We start from the raw sequence: 5313 nt of genomic DNA, 5'->3' as shown, positions 1-5313 counted from the left end.
TCTTCATAAACAACGAGCTCTTAACAGGGGCAAGCTGCAGGCAGAGCTGATGCAGCTTGGGGAAGCCAACTTCCAAGCAGCACTGTAAGCAGTGCAGCCTGCTCCCATCCCTCCATCGGACAAGATTAAGTTAGTTTTGAACCTCTCCCCAAAGATCAGCTCCATCAAAACACAGTCCCTGAAACATTCTTCTGCTCCAACCACAGTCCTGAAGACCGAACACCAAATCCATCTGTGTCTGAGGCTGTCCAGCTGCCGATGGCTTCAGTGGTTCAAGGAGCAGGGAGCCGCGCCAGCTCCAAGGAGATGCCTGGGCAAAGCGGCGTGCTGCCTGTGATACAGCTGGTTATAGACGTGGCACTTGCACACACACTCCAACATGAACACAGACACCCAGATTCACACAGTTGTACAGGCTTTGCCATCTGAATGAAAGGAAAAGAAATAATAATAATAATAATAATAATAATGAGCTAAAATCCCCAAATATTTCCATTTTTAAGTAATGGAGCATGGTGTTTCCCACAGGTCAGACACTTTTGCAGAGTGTCCCTGTTTCCTTAGGAATCTGCAGAAAACAAGCTACTTTTCAGAGCTCTAGTGCAAGTTGGACAATTTGAGCACTGAAATCTTGCTTGGCTGCTCCTCTCCTGCCCGCAGCTGCCCTGGGCCCATGCTGCTTGCTGGGGGGCTGAGGGCTCAGCCAGCACGGGGAAGCACCAGGTGAAGCACGAGCAGAAGCATGGCCCAGGGGGGCTGCCCCAGGGAAGAACAAATGGTGAGGGCGTGGAAGCAGCCAAGCAGAATGAAGGCACAAGTTTGTCCTCGATGGAAAATGTGGTTTAATTGGAATGAGTTTTTTTCTGTGTAGGACAGTGTTGATTTGAAAGTGATGGAACAAACAGAAATATTTCCATTCACACTGACGTTTATTTGGACATTTCATTTCAGATGTTGAAATGTTTCTTTCCTAATTAGCATTTTTAGCTGTGCCACTTTAAATTGATTTCTTAAATTGTGTTTGTTACATTTTATCTGCTGGCTTTCTATTCCTTTTGGAATGAAAGCAGACCTTGGAAATCAGAATTTCCTTCTGACACGCTCTGCTTTTTTAATTTAATATATTAAGAAATTTTATTTCTTGTATGGTAAATCTTATTTAATTGCTTATTTTCTTTTTATTACTAATGGCCTTTCCTTTTTAACAAGCCAAGTGTGAATTTTCAGACAGTTAGCAGTGCCTGTGAACGCTGCCATGGTGGCGCAGGTCAGGGTACGATGCGCAGGTTCCCCTCGTGCACCAGTGCCGTGCGAGCCTGCCCCCGGATGTCTGGCCTCTGCAGGTACAAAGAGCATTCAACACTGAACGTTTCTGAACATTGAGACACTTAATAAATTGACCATGATGTCCAGCAAAGAACCGTACTGGGAGCAAGGCTGGTTTTGTTTAAACATCAGCTGTCTGCATGCCGACCGGGCTGCCTTTGGGAAGCCTGGTCACTGCGCTCACCAGCAGCAGCCCCACAACCTGCTCGCGTGGTCTGTTCCACACAGCACACAGCACAAAGTCTCCTCAAGGACTTCAAGTCATCGCAGGGAAAGATTTTTTTCTAATCCCCCCTTTGCTTTTGGGACTTCAGTGCCTCTCTTCTGTAATATCTTCATTCCCCAATGAGGGGACAGTGGGTATTTTGGGATGACTAAACAGGCCTGAGCCCGTGCATTTTCTGTATTAAGTCATTGATTTTTGTGTTCAAATATAAATCCAAAAAGCTGGTTATAGAATTTATGTTCCTTCTTAATAGAAGATATTCATACATTTCTTAAATCCATCCTATTCCTAGGAGGGATGGCTTTCCTCTTCAGTCTGAAAACCTTCGTTATGTCCTGCTGATTCCTCTTTTAACGGTTTCTTTAGAGACTCGGGTTCAGATTCAGAGGAAAATTATCTCACTCCTGTTTGTAAGAGCAGTAATTCTGTTTTCTTGTTGTTGAATATATCAAAGTAAAAGCATATAGAAAAGGGGGAGCAAGTCACTTTTTCTATGACAATTTCAGTCGTTTTTAAAGCACAAACTCCAGGCAGACAGGCATTTCCTGAGATATGAGCCCACTCAGTTGCTCACTCTCAGGTTTTCCTGCATGTTCAGCCCCTGCAGCCTGGTCCGATGGTGCGCGGGCAGATGTGCGGCAGGACCAGGGTCGTCCTTTAAACTTTATATAATTGCTAATAAATTGTTTTGGTAATTTACCTGGCAGCACATTGTCTCCATAGGGACAGAAATGGTGACGGATAATAATACGCATGTAAAAACCTTAAAATTTGAGGGATGGTTTTATTTCCCTTCAGTTAATCAAAAGTTAAGACTCTTGATTAACTGAAGCCACTAAAGCTGTCTTGGCACTTTTCATCAATGAAGCTCATTAAGTCTAGTGTCTTGGCCAAATTCCTTTTGTGTCAGACTGGAAGTACCAGACTAAATGCCTGCACAGTGCCATGCAGTGATGTGTGGCACACAGAGTTCATCCTAGTAATGGCTCTCTTTCTATGTCGACGACGTTAAACACTTGTTCACTTATCTGTTCAAATTATGCTGATGACCATGCAGCTGTGGTGAATGAAATTCACACGATTAATTGTCCATAACATTAGAAAGCCTTTACTGCGGGAGCTGATGCGTGCTGGAGCAGGCACAACACATTCATTCAAAGTCCAAGTCTTTGCAGTTCTGTCTCACAGGGGTGAACTCCATCTAAGTGTGGCCTATTTCCCATGGGAGACCAGAGAAACCAGTGTTCAGGTGCAGACAAACTGAATACAAACAAAATTCCTGTCTTTCCTGCTCCTCTTGGAAAGTGATTATTTCAGGTTTCTAAATGCAGAAAATAAATAGAAAGACTGAACTTCAATTAATTTTTCAAATGTTGCTATACTCTGTGAGGTGTTGACAGTTAAATACAGAATGGAAAACTTTGGGGTCAGCAGAACAAAATCCATTCTATTTTAGCGTCTGAAATATCAAATCCAGTCAACTAAGAGAGTAAGTAATTGCCCGTGCCCTTATTTAACATATGAAGTGACAAAAGAAGATGAACTTTCTGACCAGGGACAAGGGTGTCCTCTTCACAGCTTGCATTATCTAAAAGCCTCCAAAAGCATCATCTAATCCATTGTTAACCTGATAATGAGTGTGCTAAACTGTGATGGCTTCAGGGTGAATTTCAAATATTAATGGCACGCAGGAACAGAAGATGAAGATATCTCTCACCTTTGAACAACAGAGGTGCTGTGCAATGCACGATAGTCAGCAATGCTCTAGTAATTCAATGACACTTTGACATTGCCTACTGCACTTCTGTATCAGGTTTCTGCAGTTCAGCATGAGAGCTATATGGCAGACAGAGCAACTCAGGTAATTTAGACGTTGGCTTATTTATTTATTGCACAGCAGTGCTGTAGGTGCGCTCAAAAAGGAAGGCAAAGGACTTTTCACAAGTGCAGTCTGAGGCACTGGGGGATGAAACGTGATGTATTTGGGATATCTGCGAGTAAATGTAACTAGGCAGGTGGGATTTCTCTAGAATTCTCTGTCTTCAGATGGAATTTGAATGAAATAAATGGGGCAGGGACAGGGGTAGGGGTAGGGGGCAGGGTCCCCTCCCTGCTCCTGCTGCCCAAGCCCTGCCTGCTTCCACCTTTGCTTCCAGGGCACGCTGCTGGTCACGGTCAGCCTGGTGCCTGCCAGGATGCCTGCTCCTTCTCTGCAGAGCTGCTTTCCAGCTGGGTGGTCCCCAGTGTGTACAGGTGCCCGGGGTTGTTCTTCACCAGTAGCAGGACTTTGCAGTTCTCCCTGTTGAACTTCATCAGTTCCTATCAGCCCATTTCTCCACCCTGTCGAGGTCCCTCTGGATGGCAGCCCAATGCTCTGGCATACCAGCTGCTCTCCCCAGCTTTGTTTTATCTACGGACTTGCTGAAGTACTCTCTGTCCCATTGTCCAGATTGTTAATGAAGGTGTTAATCAGAGCTGGACCTGGTATTTACCACTGGGGTACTCCATTAGTTTACTGGCCTCCAGCTGGACTGCATAACACAGGTCACCACCCTGCAGGTCTACCCGTTCCGCCAGATTTTGAACTAACTGCACTATTTAGATCAAACAAGCAATACTTTTAGAACAGCATACAGAACAAAAAATGTACAAAATACTCATGGTCTATGTCAGGTCAGGTCACACTGAATACAGTGATTCATCATGTTGTTCTTAATAAGTTCAGCCTTAGGGTAACTGCACCCTTATCAATTCAGATGAGTGTTTGAAATCAACCTAAAAAAAAAACAGCTGTAACATCAGCTACATCTGTCACTGTCCCCAGAGGCAGACACCGCTCACCACGTGTGCATGCTTCCGTGGTTCCATCCTGATGCCTCTTAGCATTGCTTCAATTTCCCATGTTGTTCATTCATGGATTTCTGTAGTTGCTGAGAAATTCTTTGACCAGGGAAGAAGAGTGAAATCATGTGCAGCAACCTGCCCAGATAACAATGCTAATAAAAAGCCCGATCTTCAAAGCCCAGTTCACTGTGGGATGTGAAAACTTGGCCTCGTTAACAGACACGGCATGAAGTCCCGGCTCCACCAACATTAACTCTCAGTCACTTCAGTGGAACCAAAATTTTACAGGACTTAGGGCCTGCACCAGCTCTGCTGAAGACTAAAGTCAAAGCCTGTTGACGTCAAGGAGAACCCAGAATGGCCTGTAAAATGCAGATATTGACCATGCACAACAAGACGGACGAGGTTACTCTGTGTAACCTGCCGCCGCCGCCAAGATCCCTCCAGTGGAACGAACTCCAGAGCCCCTGGATACGGGCCTCTGTATAACCACTTGTCACAGATAACGCAGAGGTTTTCCAAAGGACGGGGCAGAAGCCAATCTGGCTAATGAAAGCCCAGCTGAAAGGGGGTAATCCAGCTGAAATAAAGCGTTCATGGGTCATTGTAACAAAACCCCTCCCACTCAGTTTTTTGTGTGAATACATACTGTAGAGAGTAACCATTGGTCCTACTGATAAAATTACACACAGAGAGATGAGTAAAGGAACATAAAAACATTTTTCACCAAAAAATATCTTCTTTTGTTATGTACTGCTAGCAAAATCTTCTCATGTTCTGTTCACAAGTATTACTCAGCATGTTTCCTCTCAAAAGTCTGTTTTTATTTCACGTTAAGCCATGAGTTTCACTTCAAAATGTGGTGATATTTTAATTATAGTTGAAACAGTTTTTATTTTGTACTTACCATGATCCGT

The 5313-nt window shown here is 44.2% G+C and overlaps 1 long non-coding RNA gene across 1 annotated transcript; it reads right to left on the bottom strand.

Moving 5' to 3' along the window:
* Positions 1–2470: 2470 nt before the first annotated feature.
* Positions 2471–4907, bottom strand: LOC118167415. Its single transcript, XR_004751126.1, has 3 exons — positions 4394–4907; positions 3270–3388; positions 2471–2873 (listed from the first exon to the last, which is right to left on the bottom strand). It is a non-coding gene; the product is annotated as an uncharacterized LOC118167415 (long non-coding RNA).
* Between the last annotated feature and the right edge of the window lie 406 nt (positions 4908–5313).

The sequence above is a fragment of the Oxyura jamaicensis genome, chromosome 5 (assembly GCF_011077185.1).
Source record: "Oxyura jamaicensis isolate SHBP4307 breed ruddy duck chromosome 5, BPBGC_Ojam_1.0, whole genome shotgun sequence".
Classification (NCBI taxonomy): Eukaryota; Metazoa; Chordata; class Aves; order Anseriformes; family Anatidae; genus Oxyura; species Oxyura jamaicensis.
Note: the sequence above shows the minus strand (reverse complement) of the source record. Positions and strands in the feature narration are given on the sequence as shown.